Source organism: Schistocerca piceifrons, unplaced genomic scaffold (genome assembly GCF_021461385.2).
Source record: "Schistocerca piceifrons isolate TAMUIC-IGC-003096 unplaced genomic scaffold, iqSchPice1.1 HiC_scaffold_539, whole genome shotgun sequence".
In the NCBI taxonomy this organism is placed as follows: domain Eukaryota; kingdom Metazoa; phylum Arthropoda; class Insecta; order Orthoptera; family Acrididae; genus Schistocerca; species Schistocerca piceifrons.
In genome coordinates this window covers 274,077-289,800 of record NW_025728776.1, presented here as the reverse complement: position 1 = coordinate 289,800, position 15,724 = coordinate 274,077, and the positions used below count along the sequence as shown (strand labels likewise).

The window sequence follows — 15,724 nt, the reverse complement described above, 5'->3', positions numbered from 1 at the left end:
AACACCATCGACAAACCCACTCCATCCTCTTCCTGATCCTTCGATCCTCGAACTCGAACACGTTGCTTGGGCGTGGCGGCGGGATGGCCACGCTTCGGGTGTCGACCCCTCCCCTACCCGTCGTCCTGCTCCTGCAGCGGTTCATTAGCAAAAAAAAAAAAAAAAAAAAAAAAAAAAAAAAAAAAAAAAAAAAAAAAGGGGTATGATTCCTGCTTAGGGTGCAGGAGGTCCCGGGTTCAAATCCCGGACGAGCCCTAGCGTTTTGTGCAAACTGATCGCACGTCAGTGGCTGAGTCAGCGCAAAAAGCTCGCCGTCAATATCAAATGAATTTCTTATTCGATGTGAGCAATTGGCACTCGGGTCCGACGCGTGAAGGCGATTACGAAGGTTTCGGGTACAGATGGTAGCAGATGCATGTTAGTACGTCTTGCTTAAAGTGATGAAAAAGCGTTTCCGCCCGGGATCGAACCGGGGACCTTCTGCGAGTTAGGCAGACGTGATAACAGCTACACCACGGAAATTGCTTGTGTGCACCTTACTTCACAGACAACTTGTAGTGATGTTGCCATCGTAACTAAAAAATTCAATAAATGTGGTACTTGCAAAACGAAGGGACATGCAGCAGATCCACACACGACGTGGCTCATTGGAGGACAATACGACATAGGCAGGAAAATACTGGTCCCGCCCGGGATCGAACCGGGGACCTTCTGCGTGTAAAGCAGACGTGATAACCGCTACACTACGGAAACGACGGACCCGACGACTCCATCCTTGTTGACTCGAAGTTGCCTCAGCCTTTCTCTCGTCGGCGAATGCACACACGACAGTTCTTTTGTCAGCCTGGAACCCATCACAGCCGAGGGCTCAAGAAGTCTTCGGGGTGCTCGAGAGGGTGTCTGCCGTAGCACCCCTAACGAGATAGCGGCGTTCCGCGCAGTCGTTATTGCAAGTCATATCAGCAAAAGCAATCACTTTCTCAGCAGCAGGCAGTGCGAGCCCAGCGGCAGCTCTACATGAAGGTACCAATAGCCCAGGAAGGCCGCCGACCGCGGGAATTCGCGCCGCCCCCATCCCGCCAGCGTACACGAGACTTCCAGGGCACCCTGGACGACATCGAGGGACTGGAATAATTGGCAATCGCCGTGTCACAGGGCTCGTTGGTCTAGGGGCACAGTCGGCTTTCAGCCGTGTTACCGTGCGGACGGGCTCAGCGCGCCGGGCAGTGCTCCGCAGGTGTTGTTGTTTACCCGCTAGCGCGCGGTCGCGTCGTTGTCTTGCCGTATAGTACCTGTACCGACCCGACATGGCGTTCTCATATCGAAAAGCTACAATCAAACTAACGTTCAACGCATCGTACACGAGACCGAAGGCCCATGAAATTGAACGGTTTCTACGAGACATCATGCACATCGAACCACAAGAACTGATAGGAATTCATCTGTCTATTGTAACCAGCACGGTGTACCTCAAACTGATTGACGAAGCGGCCTGCGACAGATTACTCCAACGATCTGCAAACGGCTTTCGCTTCTGTCACGCAGACGGTAACGTGAGCGTGGTAGGAGTTGACCATGCTGGTCTGGGGGTGCGTACCGTGCGCATCTTTGAACTACCGTTCGAAGTTCCTGCCAACCTAGTCGTTGATGCGCTGCGGCCATACGGCACAGTTCTGAGCCACACAGAGGAGAAATGGAACACATTCGAAACGTACCCTGTCCTTAACGGGGTACGACAAGTGCGCATAGAACTTAAGAAGCACGTTCCATCGTATGTTTTCGTGGGTGGCTGCCGCGCAATTGTTATATATGATGGACAACCGAGGACCTGCTCGGGCTGCGGCCAGGAGGGCCATGTTAGAACTGAGTGTCTGCAGCGCCGCCTCGTTCAGGTGCCCCGCAATGAACTTCCCCAACGATCCACTATGACCTCTCTCCCGCTCACATATGTGGAGGCGGCACGACATGATGTGATGGATGATCAAAACCTGCTACCTCCTCAAGCCGCTGCCAGCTCCGTTGGAGAGTCAGCGCCGTCGACGACGCCGCAGCCCAACGGTGCAGAGGTTCCTACAGCCTCCGCCCACCGCAGCGTCGTGGGCACCCAGCCACCGTCACTGTCGGGATCAGACACAGGGGTTCCTAGCGACCGAGACTGTGTCGAGCCCCGCCCTCCAGTGGATGTCGAATCTCGGACCCGAAAGCAAAAATCACCCAAGCGACACAAGAAGAGGCGATTGTCAGCTGACGAACAGGACAGGAATGTGAAGCCGGCGGAAGACATCGACTTCGTTGACTCGCCCACAATTGCAACGGACTCCAGTGGCATCATTCACTAGAAGGTGCCTGAAGACAAGGAACACTCTCCTAAATCTGGTGGCCCAGAAAACGAGGCGCACTGCGTCGACTCTCAAAATGTGAGCTCCTGTGAAAGCGTCCAGCCCCCAATGACATCACAATCGTCTCTTGGTGATTGGGCAGACGATATGGAGGCAGATGACGCACAGCAAACATCGATATCTCCACTAGAGCCCATGGCTGACAATGAGCCCGGAGGGCTCTGCCAGTCAGGGACTCCTACGGCACAGTAATGCACAGCATGCAGGTGGATGGCTGTGTGGTGTGTGGTGTGTGAAATCACTGTGGGATTGCACCGGCACACTGCCTCCGCCACTTGATATGTCTCAGTCATACCGTGTGGGAACAGTCAACGTAAATGGTGTCCACTCCACTGTCAAGACCCGCATGTTACACGACATGATCAGAGCGGCAGACTTGGACATTGTCCTTCTCCAGGAGGTCCGTCCCGAGCTGTGTTTAGACCTATATGGCTACACCACGTACAGCCTACCCGTAGGTGATGGCGCAGGAGGAACGGCCATCCTTCTCCGAGATGGCATAGACGCGACGGACGCGACGTACTTGCCGAACGGACGAGGCATCGCACTCACACTTGGCGCAGTGCGCCTCATTAACGTCTACGCTCCCTCCGGTAATTCGCACCGTGGTGACAGGCATGTCTTCTATTCGGAGGAGTTGGCCCCACTTTTGCAAGGAAATATGGACCATTACATAGTGGGCGGCGATTTTAACAGTGTTCTGCGGCCCGAGGACCAGATACCGCATTACGTCCCATGCCCGGCTCTACAAGCATTGATACGTGACCTCGCGCTCCACGACACATGGCTCTTACATCATGGGACCCAGAGTGGATATACGCACTTTACCAGCCATTCTGCCAGTCGTCTGGACCGGATATACGTCTCGCGTGCCCTCCGCACAGCAACCCGTGATGCAGAACTCTGGCCGACGGCCTTCACAGACCATCTCGCGTACATCTGCACTGTCACCTTGCCCCGACAACTCACAAGACGCAGCAGGGGCCCGTGGACGCTGAACGTCTCCCTCCTTCGCGAGGAAGCGTGTCGGCGAGCAGTCACTGACACGTGGCGTCGATGTATCAGGCGCCTGCCTATGTATGCTTCCACGTTACTGTGGTGGCTGGGATGTGTCAAACCTGCCCTCCGAAAGACCTTGATGGCCTACGGGCGTGACAGATCGCACTGGCAAAGGGCGACATCGGAATTTTATTATACAGCGTTACGTGAGCTGGCGACGCAACCGCCGTCTCCCGAACGTCAGATGTCCGTACAGCGCATCAAAGCTCGTCTACTTCGCATCAGGACAGAGCAGCTAGACGGTGTTCGCATCCGTGCGCGAGTACAAGACTGTATCCCCAACGAAACAGCGTCAGTGTATCACATTGTGCGCGAGAGGCGCCACCGCAAACGTCAGCTCATTACGGCGGTAAACACGGAGGACGGCGGGCGCGCAGTGACACAAACGGACATCGCGCACACGTTCGCCAGACACTATGGGACCTTGTACATGGAAGATCCGCGAACTGTACGTGATTATGACGAGCTGTTGCACGATTTTCCCGCCCCTCGGGAAGTGGCACCCGATGATAGTCTGCTGTTGCCCATTACACCCGACGAGCTGACATCGGCCTTGGCACGTGGAGCACCGAACAAGTCGCCTGGACCGGACGGTTTACCCCTGGAATTCTACCGCACTTTTTACCACCTTATGGGTGACAAGTGGCTCCAAATGTTTCAAGACCTGATCCGCCCTGATTTCACTGTCCCCACAGAATTCACAGAAGGCATCTTGATCCCAGTTCCGAAACCGAATGGTGGTTGTAGGTGGCAGGATTTTCGCCCACTCACACTCCTCAACAACGACTACAAGATCTTCGCCCGTATCCTCCGCGCACGTCTCCACACCGCTATCGGGAAAGCCATCCACACCGATCAGACATGTTTAGGTGGTGTCAGCAACATTCATACGGCGTTAGGAGCACACCGCGACGTAATTGCTTTGACGGCGGCCTGCAAAATACGAGGCGCCCTTGTCGCCGTAGATTTTGACCACGCATTCGACCGCGTCGATCACGGCTTCTTACGCGCAGTTTTGCAACACATGGGCCTCTCTCCGGAGTCTGCACAGGTGGTCCTTCGACTGGTCCACGGAGCGCGCTCCCGCATGATGGTCAACGGTTATCAGTCTGGTCACATTGTTGTTGGACGGTCAGTGCGACAAGGGTGCCCCCTGTCGGGCATATTATTTGCTGCAGCGCTTGAACCAGCTTTACATGGTCTACGGCAGCGATTAACTGGTATCTCCTTGCGGGACGTGACCTTTTGTTGTGGTGCATTCGCCGATGACGTGGTGTTCCTGGCCAGATCAGAGGATGAAATGCATATGGCACTACAGTGGCTACGCCAGTACGGGGCGGTCGCTGGGAGCGTCATCAACGTGAAGAAGACAAAATACATGGATGTCGGAGGGGGGATTTCCCACACAACGGCGGTGCCCTTTGACAAGGTGCCCGTACTCAAGTGTTTAGGAGTGCAATTCTATAGCAATGTCCGCCGCACGGCAGCGGCTACGTACCGCCGGCTCCTACACCAGACACGTGCTCTGCTGCAGGACAACAAACTGCGTCGCTTGGATATGCTCCTCAGAACACGTTATGTCAACACCTATCTTGTCTCAAAACTGAACTATTTTGCGCATATCCTTCCCTTGACAGCTACGATGGCCGACAGATTTCAAGCAGCATATGGACATTTCGTAAGCACCGGTCTGGTTTTTAAAGTCCGATACGCCACCCTGACACTGCCGCAGCGGGCGGGCGGTATCGGTTTAATTCACGTATATAACCGTGCGCGATCGCTTTATCTCAACACTATGCGTCGCACGTGGACCTCTGCCCACTGACGGGCACCCTGATAGCGGAAGTGGCACCACACTCTCTGCATCCCCCGGTTTCTGTAGGACACATTTCACCGGCACTCACCCACATCAGAGACTTCTTTATTGACTTCAGCTACTTACGGTCAGAACTTCCGACGACACGGAAGCCCAGCACAAAAGACTATTATCGCCTCTATCAGCAGCGGCAACCTGTAAATACGGTCACCCACAGACATCCTGAAGTTGCCTGGAACACGGTGTGGCGAGCGGTACACACGCCTTTTCTACCTACGACGGTGCGTTCAGTGTGGTACGTGGTTGTGAATGGGAAGTTCGCTACTCGTCAGAGGTTACATTCTATACATCTGACGGACGACCCCTTGTGTCCGATATGCTCAGTCGCTGACTCGGATGCACACCGGCTGACGTGTGCCGCGACCAGCGAGTGCTGGCTACTGACGCAGCGCATGCTGGCATTACTCTTGCGGCGATTGCCGGAGTCTATCTCCCCTGATGACGTATTGCGCCCAGACGTCGTATACTTTCCATCAACCAGAACGAACGCCGTTAACTGGCTAAAAGGCATGGCCGTTTACTACATATTTTGCGATGCTCCCAAAGGCACACTCGACTTTTGGTCCCTATTGATGACGACACATGCAGCTTTCAGCCGCCACCCGAAGTACAGAACTCGTTTCGCAAATTATTTAGGTTCATTATTTGCGGATCCTCCTGCTCACTGGGGCGTTCCGGGTATGAGACGCTGAAAATGAAGAAGAATCCTGGAGCATATTGATCCTCTACGGACGGAATAGGGGGGAACCCCTCCCAACAGACGAGAAGACGACTCGGACGCTCGGCTACGGCAGTTGTAGGATCTTTCTTTGTAATGAAACACAAATAAATCTATAATAAAAAAAAATATTATAAAAAATTAAAGAAATAAATAAATAAAAAGAACACCATCGACAAACCCACTCCATCCTCTTCCTGATCCTTCGATCCTCGAACTCGAACACGTTGCTTGGGCGTGGCGGCGGGATGGCCACGCTTCGGGTGTCGACCCCTCCCCTACCCGTCGTCCTGCTCCTGCAGCGGTTCATTAGCAAAAAAAAAAAAAAAAAAAAAAAAAAAAAAAAAAAAAAAAAAAAAAAAGGGGTATGATTCCTGCTTAGGGTGCAGGAGGTCCCGGGTTCAAATCCCGGACGAGCCCTAGCGTTTTGTGCAAACTGATCGCACGTCAGTGGCTGAGTCAGCGCAAAAAGCTCGCCGTCAATATCAAATGAATTTCTTATTCGATGTGAGCAATTGGCACTCGGGTCCGACGCGTGAAGGCGATTACGAAGGTTTCGGGTACAGATGGTAGCAGATGCATGTTAGTACGTCTTGCTTAAAGTGATGAAAAAGCGTTTCCGCCCGGGATCGAACCGGGGACCTTCTGCGAGTTAGGCAGACGTGATAACAGCTACACCACGGAAATTGCTTGTGTGCACCTTACTTCACAGACAACTTGTAGTGATGTTGCCATCGTAACTAAAAAATTCAATAAATGATGTACTTGCAAAACGAAGGGACATGCAGCAGATCCACACACGACGTGGCTCATTGGAGGACAATACGACATAGGCAGGAAAATACTGTTCCCGCCCGGGATCGAACCGGGGACCTTCTGCGTGTGAAGCAGACGTGATAACCGCTACACTACGGAAACGACGGACCCGAGGAGCCCATCCTAGTTCACTCGAACTTGCCTCAGACTTTCTCTCGTCCGCGAATGCACACACGACAGTTCTTTTGTCAGCCTGGATCCCATCACAGCCGAGGGCTCAAGAAGTCTTCGGGGTGCTCGAGAGGGTGTCTGCCGTAGCACCCCTAACGAGATAGCGGCGTTTCGCGCAGTCGTTATTGCAAGTCATATCAGCAAAAGCAATCACTTTCTCAGCAGCAGGCAGTGCGAGCCCAGCGGCAGCTCTACATGAAGGTACCAATAGCCCAGGAAGGCCGCCGACCGCGGGAATTCGCGCCGCCCCCATCCCGCCAGCGTACACGAGACTTCCAGGGCACCCTGGACGACATCGAGGGACTGGAATATTTGGCATTCGCCGTGTTACAGGGCTCGTAGGTCTAGGGGTATGATTTCTGCTTAGGGTGCAGGAGGTCCCGGGTTCAAATCCCGGACGAGCCCTAGCGTTTTGTGCAAACTGATCGCACGTCAGTGGCTGAGTCAGCGCAAAAAGCTCGCCGTCAATATCAAATGAATTTCTTATTCGATGTGAGCAATTGGCACTCGGGTCCGACGCGTGAAGGCGATTACGAAGGTTTCGGGTACAGATGGTAGCAGATGCATGTTAGTACGTCTTGCTTAAAGTGATGAAAAAGTGTTTCCGCCCGGGATCGAACCGGGGACCTTCTGCGTGTTAGGCAGACGTGATAACCGCTACACCACGGAAACTGCTTGTGTGCACCTTACTTCACAGACAACTTGTAGTGATGTTGCCATCGTAACTAAAAAATTCAATAAATGTGGTACTTGCAAAACGAAGGGACATGCAGCAGATCCACACACGACGTGGCTCATTGGAGGACAATACGACATAGGCAGGAAAATACTGTTCCCGCCCGGGATCGAACCGGGGACCTTCTGCGTGTGAAGCAGACGTGATAACCGCTACACTACGGAAACGACGGACACGAGGAGTCCATCCTAGTTCACTCGAACTTGCCTCAGACTTTCTCTCGTCCGCGAATGCACACACGACAGTTCTTTTGTCAGCCTGGATCCCATCACAGCCGAGGGCTCAAGAAGTCTTCGGGGTGCTCGAGAGGGTGTCTGCCGTAGCACCCCTAACGAGATAGCGGCGTTTCGCGCAGTCGTTATTGCAAGTCATATCAGCAAAACCAATCACTTTCTCAGCAGCAGGCAGTGCGAGCCCAGCGGCAGCTCTACATGAAGGTACCAATAGCCCAGGAAGGCCGCCGACCGCGGGAATTCGCGCCGCCCCCATCCCGCCAGCGTACACGAGACTTCCAGGGCACCCTGGACGACATCGAGGGACTGGAATATTTGGCATTCGCCGTGTCACAGGGCTCGTTGGTCTAGGGGTATGATTCCTGCTTAGGGTGCAGGAGGTCCCGTGTTCAAATCCCGGACGAGCCCTAGCGTTTTGTGCAAACTGATCGCACGTCAGTGGCTGAGTCAGCGCAAAAAGCTCGCCGTCAATATCAAATGAATTTCTTATTCGATGTGAGCAATTGGCACTCGGGTCCGACGCGTGAAGGCGATTACGAAGGTTTCGGGTACAGATGGTAGCAGATGCATGTTAGTACGTCTTGCTTAAAGTGATGAAAAAGCGTTTCCGCCCGGGATCGAACCGGGGACCTTCTGCGAGTTAGGCAGACGTGATAACAGCTACACCACGGAAATTGCTTGTGTGCACCTTACTTCACAGACAACTTGTAGTGATGTTGCCATCGTAACTAAAAAATTCAATAAATGTGGTACTTGCAAAACGAAGGGACATGCAGCAGATCCACACACGACGTGGCTCATTGGAGGACAATACGACATAGGCAGGAGAATTATGTTCCCGCACGGGATCGAACCGGGGACCTTCTGCGTGTGAAGCAGACGTGATAACCGCTACACTACGGAAACGACGGACCCGAGGAGTCCATCCTAGTTCACTCGAACTTGCCTCAGACTTTCTCTCGTCCGCGAATGCACACACGACAGTTCTTTTGTCAGCCTGGATCCCATCACAGCCGAGGGCTCAAGAAGTCTTCGGGGTGCTCGAGAGGGTGTCTGCCGTAGCACCCCTAACGAGATAGCGGCGTTTCGCGCAGTCGTTATTGCAAGTCATATCAGCAAAACCAATCACTTTCTCAGCAGCAGGCAGTGCGAGCCCAGCGGCAGCTCTACATGAAGGTACCAATAGCCCAGGAAGGCCGCCGACCGCGGGAATTCGCGCCGCCCCCATCCCGCCAGCGTACACGAGACTTCCAGGGCACCCTGGACGACATCGAGGGACTGGAATATTTGGCATTCGCCGTGTTACAGGGCTCGTAGGTCTAGGGGTATGATTTCTGCTTAGGGTGCAGGAGGTCCCGGGTTCAAATCCCGGACGAGCCCTAGCGTTTTGTGCAAACTGATCGCACGTCAGTGGCTGAGTCAGCGCAAAAAGCTCGCCGTCAATATCAAATGAATTTCTTATTCGATGTGAGCAATTGGCACTCGGGTCCGACGCGTGAAGGCGATTACGAAGGTTTCGGGTACAGATGGTAGCAGATGCATGTTAGTACGTCTTGCTTAAAGTGATGAAAAAGTGTTTCCGCCCGGGATCGAACCGGGGACCTTCTGCGTGTTAGGCAGACGTGATAACCGCTACACCACGGAAACTGCTTGTGTGCACCTTACTTCACAGACAACTTGTAGTGATGTTGCCATCGTAACTAAAAAATTCAATAAATGTGGTACTTGCAAAACGAAGGGACATGCAGCAGATCCACACACGACGTGGCTCATTGGAGGACAATACGACATAGGCAGGAAAATACTGTTCCCGCCCGGGATCGAACCGGGGACCTTCTGCGTGTGAAGCAGACGTGATAACCGCTACACTACGGAAACGACGGACACGAGGAGTCCATCCTAGTTCACTCGAACTTGCCTCAGACTTTCTCTCGTCCGCGAATGCACACACGACAGTTCTTTTGTCAGCCTGGATCCCATCACAGCCGAGGGCTCAAGAAGTCTTCGGGGTGCTCGAGAGGGTGTCTGCCGTAGCACCCCTAACGAGATAGCGGCGTTTCGCGCAGTCGTTATTGCAAGTCATATCAGCAAAACCAATCACTTTCTCAGCAGCAGGCAGTGCGAGCCCAGCGGCAGCTCTACATGAAGGTACCAATAGCCCAGGAAGGCCGCCGACCGCGGGAATTCGCGCCGCCCCCATCCCGCCAGCGTACACGAGACTTCCAGGGCACCCTGGACGACATCGAGGGACTGGAATATTTGGCATTCGCCGTGTCACAGGGCTCGTTGGTCTAGGGGTATGATTCCTGCTTAGGGTGCAGGAGGTCCCGTGTTCAAATCCCGGACGAGCCCTAGCGTTTTGTGCAAACTGATCGCACGTCAGTGGCTGAGTCAGCGCAAAAAGCTCGCCGTCAATATCAAATGAATTTCTTATTCGATGTGAGCAATTGGCACTCGGGTCCGACGCGTGAAGGCGATTACGAAGGTTTCGGGTACAGATGGTAGCAGATGCATGTTAGTACGTCTTGCTTAAAGTGATGAAAAAGCGTTTCCGCCCGGGATCGAACCGGGGACCTTCTGCGAGTTAGGCAGACGTGATAACAGCTACACCACGGAAATTGCTTGTGTGCACCTTACTTCACAGACAACTTGTAGTGATGTTGCAATCGTAACTAAAAAATTCAATAAATGTGGTACTTGCAAAACGAAGGGACATGCAGCAGATCCACACACGACGTGGCTCATTGGAGGACAATACGACATAGGCAGGAGAATTATGTTCCCGCACGGGATCGAACCGGGGACCTTCTGCGTGTGAAGCAGACGTGATAACCGCTACACTACGGAAACGACGGACGCGAGGAGTCCATCCTTGTTCACTCGAACTTGCCTCAGACTTTCTCTCGTCCGCGAATGCACACACGACAGTTCTTTTGTCAGCCTGGAACCCATCACAGCCGAGGGCTCAAGAAGTCTTCGGGGTGCTCGAGAGGGTGTCTGCCGTAGCACCCCTAACGAGATAGCGGCGTTTCGCGCAGTCGATATTGCAAGTCATATCAGCAAAAGCAATCACTTTCTCAGCAGCAGGCAGTGCGAGCCCAGCGGCAGCTCTACATGAAGGTACCAATAGCCCAGGAAGGCCGCCGACCGCGGGAATTCGCGCCGCCCCCATCCCGCCAGCGTACACGAGACTTCCAGGGCACCCTGGACGACATCGAGGGACTGGAATAATTGGCATTCGCCGTGTCACAGGGCTCGTTGGTCTAGGGGTATGATTTCTGCTTAGGGTGCAGGAGGTCCCGGGTCCAAATCCCGGACGAGCCCTAGCGTTTTGTGCAAACTGATCGCACGTCAGTGGCTGAGTCAGCGCAAAAAGCTCGCCGTCAATATCAAATGAATTTCTTATTCGATGTGAGCAATTGGCACTCGGGTCCGACGCGTGAAGGCGATTACGAAGGTTTCGGGTACAGATGGTAGCAGATGCATGTTAGTACGTCTTGCTTATAGTGATGAAAAAGTGTTTCCGCCCGGGATCGAACCGGGGACCTTCTGCGTGTTAGGCAGACGCGATAACCGCTACACCACGGAAACTGCTTGTGTGCACCTTACTTCTCAGACAACTTGTAGTGATGTTGCCATCGTAACTAAAAAATTCAATAAATGTGGTACTTGCAAAACGAAGGGACATGCAGCAGATCCACACACGACGTGGCTCATTGGAGGGCAATACGACATAGGCAGGAAAATACTGTTCCCGCCCGGGATCGAACCGGGGACCTTCTGCGTGTGAAGCAGACGCGATAACCGCTACACTACGGAAACGACGGACGCGAGGAGTCCATCCTTGTTCACTCGAACTTGCCTCAGACTTTCTCTCGTCCGCGAATGCACACACGACAGTTCTTTTGTCAGCCTGGAACCCATCACAGCCGAGGGCTCAAGAAGTCTTCGGGGTGCTCGAGAGGGTGTCTGCCGTAGCACCCCTAACGAGATAGGGGCGTTTCGCGCAGTCTTTATTGCAAGTCATATCAGCAAAAGCAATCACTTTCTCAGCAGCAGGCAGTGCGAGCCCAGCGGCAGCTCTACATGAAGGTACCAATAGCCCAGGAAGGCCGCCGACCGCGGGAATTCGCGCCGCCCCCATCCCGCCAGCGTACACGAGACTTCCAGGGCACCCTGGACGACATCGAGGGACTGGAATATTTGGCATTCGCCGTGTCACAGGGCTCGTTGATCTAGGGGCATGATTCCTGCTTAGGGTGCAGGAGGTCCCGGGTTCAAATCCCGGACGAGCCCTAGCGTTTTGTGCAAACTGATCGCACATCAGTGGCTGAGTCAGCGCAAAAAGCTCGCCGTCAATATCAAATGAATTTCTTATTCGATGTGAGCAATTGGCACTCGGGTCCGACGCGTGAAGGCGATTACGAAGGTTTCGGGTACAGATGGTAGCAGATGCATGTTAGTACGTCTTGCTTAAAGTGATGAAAAAGTGTTTCCGCCCGGGATCGAACCGGGGACCTTCTGCGTGTTAGGCAGACGTGATAACCGCTACACCACGGAAAATGCTTGTGTGCACCTTACTTCACAGACAACTTGTAGTGATGTTGCCATCGTAACTAAAAAATTCAATAAATGTGGTACTTGCAAAACGAAGGGACATGCAGCAGATCCACACACGACGTGGCTCATTGGAGGACAATACGACATAGGCAGGAAAATACTGTTCCCGCCCGGGATCGAACCGGGGACCTTCTGCGTGTTAGGCAGACGTGATAACCGCTACACAACGGAAACTGCTTGTGTGCACCTTACTTCACAGACAACTTGTAGTGATGTTGCCATCGTAACTAAAAAATTCAATAAATGTGGTACTTGCAAAACGAAGGGACATGCAGCAGATCCACACACGACGTGGCTCATTGGAGGACAATACGACAGAGGCAGGAAAATACTGTTCCCGCCCGGGATCCAACCGGGGACCTTCTGCGTGTGAAGCAGACGTGATAACCGCTACACTACGGAAACGACGGACCCGAGGAGTCCATCCTAGTTCACTCGAACTTGCCTCAGACTTTCTCTCGTCCGCGAATGCACACACGACAGTTCTTTTGTCAGCCTGGAACCCATCACAGCCGAGGGTTCAAGAAGTCTTCGGGGTGCTCGAGAGGGTGTCTGCCGTAGCACCCCTAACGAGATAGCGGCGTTTCGCGCAGTCTTTATTGCAAGTCATATCAGCAAAAGCAATCACTTTCTCAGCAGCAGGCAGTGCGAGCCCAGCGGCAGCTCTACATGAAGGTACCAATAGCCCAGGAAGGCCGCCGACCGCGGGAATTCGCGCCGCCCCCATCCCGCCAGCGTACACGAGACTTCCAGGGCATCCTGGACGACATCGAGGGACTGGAATATTTGGCATCCGCCGTGTCACAGGGCTCGTTGGTCTAGGGATATGATTCCTGCTTAGGGTGCAGGAGGTCCCGGGTTCAAATTCCGGACGAGCCCTAGCGTTTTGTGCAAACTGATTGCACGTCAGTGGCTGAGTCAGCGCAAAAAGCTCGCCGTCAATATCAAATGAATTTCTTATTCGATGTGAGCAATTGGCACTCGGGTCCGACGCGTGAAGGCGATTACGAAGGTTTCGGGTACAGATGGTAGCAGATGCATGTTAGTACGTCTTGCTTAAAGTGATGAAAAAGTGTTTCCGCCCGGGATCGAACCGGGGACCTTCTGCGGGTTAGGCAGACGCGATAACCGCTACACCACGGAAACTGCTTGTGTGCACTTTACTTCTCAGACAACTTGTAGCGATGTTGCCATCGTAACTAAAAAATTCAATAAATGTGGTACTTGCAAAACGAAGGGACATGCAGCAGATCCACACACGACGTGGCTCATTGGAGGGCAATACGACATAGGCAGGAAAATACTGTTCCCGCCCGGGATCGAACCGGGGACCTTCTGCGTGTGAAGCAGACGCGATAACCGCTACACTACGGAAACGACGGACGCGAGGAGTCCATCCTTGTTCACTCGAACTTGCCTCAGACTTTCTCTCGTCCGCGAATGCACACACGACAGTTCTTTTGTCAGCCTGGAACCCATCACAGCCGAGGGCTCAAGAAGTCTTCGGGGTGCTCGAGAGGGTGTCTGCCGTAGCACCCCTAACGAGATAGGGGCGTTTCGCGCAGTCTTTATTGCAAGTCATATCAGCAAAAGCAATCACTTTCTCAGCAGCAGGCAGTGCGAGCCCAGCGGCAGCTCTACATGAAGGTACCAATAGCCCAGGAAGGCCGCCGACCGCGGGAATTCGCGCCGCCCCCATCCCGCCAGCGTACACGAGACTTCCAGGGCACCCTGGACGACATCGAGGGACTGGAATATTTGGCATTCGCCGTGTCACAGGGCTCGTTGATCTAGGGGCATGATTCCTGCTTAGGGTGCAGGAGGTCCCGGGTTCAAATCCCGGACGAGCCCTAGCGTTTTGTGCAAACTGATCGCACATCAGTGGCTGAGTCAGCGCAAAAAGCTCGCCGTCAATATCAAATGAATTTCTTATTCGATGTGAGCAATTGGCACTCGGGTCCGACGCGTGAAGGCGATTACGAAGGTTTCGGGTACAGATGGTAGCAGATGCATGTTAGTACGTCTTGCTTAAAGTGATGAAAAAGTGTTTCCGCCCGGGATCGAACCGGGGACCTTCTGCGTGTTAGGCAGACGTGATAACCGCTACACCACGGAAAATGCTTGTGTGCACCTTACTTCACAGACAACTTGTAGTGATGTTGCCATCGTAACTAAAAAATTCAATAAATGTGGTACTTGCAAAACGAAGGGACATGCAGCAGATCCACACACGACGTGGCTCATTGGAGGACAATACGACATAGGCAGGAAAATACTGTTCCCGCCCGGGATCGAACCGGGGACCTTCTGCGTGTTAGGCAGACGTGATAACCGCTACACAACGGAAACTGCTTGTGTGCACCTTACTTCACAGACAACTTGTAGTGATGTTGCCATCGTAACTAGAAAATTCAATAAATGTGGTACTTGCAAAACGAAGGGACATGCAGCAGATCCACACACGACGTGGCTCATTGGAGGACAATACGACAGAGGCAGGAAAATACTGTTCCCGCCCGGGATCCAACCGGGGACCTTCTGCGTGTGAAGCAGACGTGATAACCGCTACACTACGGAAACGACGGACCCGAGGAGTCCATCCTAGTTCACTCGAACTTGCCTCAGACTTTCTCTCGTCCGCGAATGCACACACGACAGTTCTTTTGTCAGCCTGGAACCCATCACAGCCGAGGGTTCAAGAAGTCTTCGGGGTGCTCGAGAGGGTGTCTGCCGTAGCACCCCTAACGAGATAGCGGCGTTTCGCGCAGTCTTTATTGCAAGTCATATCAGCAAAAGCAATCACTTTCTCAGCAGCAGGCAGTGCGAGCCCAGCGGCAGCTCTACATGAAGGTACCAATAGCCCAGGAAGGCCGCCGACCGCGGGAATTCGCGCCGCCCCCATCCCGCCAGCGTACACGAGACTTCCAGGGCATCCTGGACGACATCGAGGGACTGGAATATTTGGCATCCGCCGTGTCACAGGGCTCGTTGGTCTAGGGATATGATTCCTGCTTAGGGTGCAGGAGGTCCCGGGTTCAAATTCCGGACGAGCCCTAGCGTTTTGTGCAAACTGATTGCACGTCAGTGGCTGAGTCA

General features: G+C 53.5%; 31 non-coding genes across 31 annotated transcripts; 9 read left to right on the top strand and 22 right to left on the bottom strand.

The window, feature by feature from the left end:
- Nucleotides 1-449: 449 nt before the first annotated feature.
- Nucleotides 450-522, bottom strand: Trnav-aac. Its single transcript has one exon. It is a non-coding gene; the product is annotated as a tRNA-Val (tRNA).
- A 158-nt stretch (nucleotides 523-680) lies between these two features.
- Trnav-uac lies at nucleotides 681-753 on the bottom strand. Its single transcript has one exon. It is a non-coding gene; the product is annotated as a tRNA-Val (tRNA).
- A 5,913-nt stretch (nucleotides 754-6,666) lies between these two features.
- On the bottom strand, nucleotides 6,667-6,739 carry Trnav-aac. Its single transcript has one exon. It is a non-coding gene; the product is annotated as a tRNA-Val (tRNA).
- Nucleotides 6,740-6,897: 158 nt separating this feature from the next.
- Trnav-cac lies at nucleotides 6,898-6,970 on the bottom strand. The gene has a single exon. It is a non-coding gene; the product is annotated as a tRNA-Val (tRNA).
- Nucleotides 6,971-7,372: 402 nt separating this feature from the next.
- On the top strand, nucleotides 7,373-7,444 carry Trnap-agg. The gene has a single exon. It is a non-coding gene; the product is annotated as a tRNA-Pro (tRNA).
- Nucleotides 7,445-7,638: 194 nt separating this feature from the next.
- Nucleotides 7,639-7,711, bottom strand: Trnav-aac. Its single transcript has one exon. It is a non-coding gene; the product is annotated as a tRNA-Val (tRNA).
- A 158-nt stretch (nucleotides 7,712-7,869) lies between these two features.
- On the bottom strand, nucleotides 7,870-7,942 carry Trnav-cac. Its single transcript has one exon. It is a non-coding gene; the product is annotated as a tRNA-Val (tRNA).
- A 402-nt stretch (nucleotides 7,943-8,344) lies between these two features.
- On the top strand, nucleotides 8,345-8,416 carry Trnap-agg. Its single transcript has one exon. It is a non-coding gene; the product is annotated as a tRNA-Pro (tRNA).
- Nucleotides 8,417-8,610: 194 nt separating this feature from the next.
- Trnav-aac lies at nucleotides 8,611-8,683 on the bottom strand. Its single transcript has one exon. It is a non-coding gene; the product is annotated as a tRNA-Val (tRNA).
- Nucleotides 8,684-8,841: 158 nt separating this feature from the next.
- Trnav-cac lies at nucleotides 8,842-8,914 on the bottom strand. The gene has a single exon. It is a non-coding gene; the product is annotated as a tRNA-Val (tRNA).
- Nucleotides 8,915-9,316: 402 nt separating this feature from the next.
- On the top strand, nucleotides 9,317-9,388 carry Trnap-agg. The gene has a single exon. It is a non-coding gene; the product is annotated as a tRNA-Pro (tRNA).
- Nucleotides 9,389-9,582: 194 nt separating this feature from the next.
- Trnav-aac lies at nucleotides 9,583-9,655 on the bottom strand. Its single transcript has one exon. It is a non-coding gene; the product is annotated as a tRNA-Val (tRNA).
- A 158-nt stretch (nucleotides 9,656-9,813) lies between these two features.
- On the bottom strand, nucleotides 9,814-9,886 carry Trnav-cac. Its single transcript has one exon. It is a non-coding gene; the product is annotated as a tRNA-Val (tRNA).
- A 402-nt stretch (nucleotides 9,887-10,288) lies between these two features.
- Nucleotides 10,289-10,360, top strand: Trnap-agg. The gene has a single exon. It is a non-coding gene; the product is annotated as a tRNA-Pro (tRNA).
- Nucleotides 10,361-10,554: 194 nt separating this feature from the next.
- On the bottom strand, nucleotides 10,555-10,627 carry Trnav-aac. The gene has a single exon. It is a non-coding gene; the product is annotated as a tRNA-Val (tRNA).
- Nucleotides 10,628-10,785: 158 nt separating this feature from the next.
- On the bottom strand, nucleotides 10,786-10,858 carry Trnav-cac. The gene has a single exon. It is a non-coding gene; the product is annotated as a tRNA-Val (tRNA).
- A 402-nt stretch (nucleotides 10,859-11,260) lies between these two features.
- Nucleotides 11,261-11,332, top strand: Trnap-agg. The gene has a single exon. It is a non-coding gene; the product is annotated as a tRNA-Pro (tRNA).
- A 194-nt stretch (nucleotides 11,333-11,526) lies between these two features.
- Trnav-aac lies at nucleotides 11,527-11,599 on the bottom strand. Its single transcript has one exon. It is a non-coding gene; the product is annotated as a tRNA-Val (tRNA).
- A 158-nt stretch (nucleotides 11,600-11,757) lies between these two features.
- Trnav-cac lies at nucleotides 11,758-11,830 on the bottom strand. Its single transcript has one exon. It is a non-coding gene; the product is annotated as a tRNA-Val (tRNA).
- A 402-nt stretch (nucleotides 11,831-12,232) lies between these two features.
- Nucleotides 12,233-12,304, top strand: Trnap-agg. Its single transcript has one exon. It is a non-coding gene; the product is annotated as a tRNA-Pro (tRNA).
- Nucleotides 12,305-12,498: 194 nt separating this feature from the next.
- On the bottom strand, nucleotides 12,499-12,571 carry Trnav-aac. Its single transcript has one exon. It is a non-coding gene; the product is annotated as a tRNA-Val (tRNA).
- A 158-nt stretch (nucleotides 12,572-12,729) lies between these two features.
- Trnav-aac lies at nucleotides 12,730-12,802 on the bottom strand. Its single transcript has one exon. It is a non-coding gene; the product is annotated as a tRNA-Val (tRNA).
- A 158-nt stretch (nucleotides 12,803-12,960) lies between these two features.
- Trnav-cac lies at nucleotides 12,961-13,033 on the bottom strand. The gene has a single exon. It is a non-coding gene; the product is annotated as a tRNA-Val (tRNA).
- A 402-nt stretch (nucleotides 13,034-13,435) lies between these two features.
- Nucleotides 13,436-13,507, top strand: Trnap-agg. The gene has a single exon. It is a non-coding gene; the product is annotated as a tRNA-Pro (tRNA).
- A 194-nt stretch (nucleotides 13,508-13,701) lies between these two features.
- Trnav-aac lies at nucleotides 13,702-13,774 on the bottom strand. The gene has a single exon. It is a non-coding gene; the product is annotated as a tRNA-Val (tRNA).
- A 158-nt stretch (nucleotides 13,775-13,932) lies between these two features.
- Trnav-cac lies at nucleotides 13,933-14,005 on the bottom strand. Its single transcript has one exon. It is a non-coding gene; the product is annotated as a tRNA-Val (tRNA).
- A 402-nt stretch (nucleotides 14,006-14,407) lies between these two features.
- Trnap-agg lies at nucleotides 14,408-14,479 on the top strand. The gene has a single exon. It is a non-coding gene; the product is annotated as a tRNA-Pro (tRNA).
- Nucleotides 14,480-14,673: 194 nt separating this feature from the next.
- Trnav-aac lies at nucleotides 14,674-14,746 on the bottom strand. The gene has a single exon. It is a non-coding gene; the product is annotated as a tRNA-Val (tRNA).
- A 158-nt stretch (nucleotides 14,747-14,904) lies between these two features.
- On the bottom strand, nucleotides 14,905-14,977 carry Trnav-aac. Its single transcript has one exon. It is a non-coding gene; the product is annotated as a tRNA-Val (tRNA).
- Nucleotides 14,978-15,135: 158 nt separating this feature from the next.
- On the bottom strand, nucleotides 15,136-15,208 carry Trnav-cac. The gene has a single exon. It is a non-coding gene; the product is annotated as a tRNA-Val (tRNA).
- A 402-nt stretch (nucleotides 15,209-15,610) lies between these two features.
- Nucleotides 15,611-15,682, top strand: Trnap-agg. The gene has a single exon. It is a non-coding gene; the product is annotated as a tRNA-Pro (tRNA).
- Nucleotides 15,683-15,724: the final 42 nt, after the last annotated feature.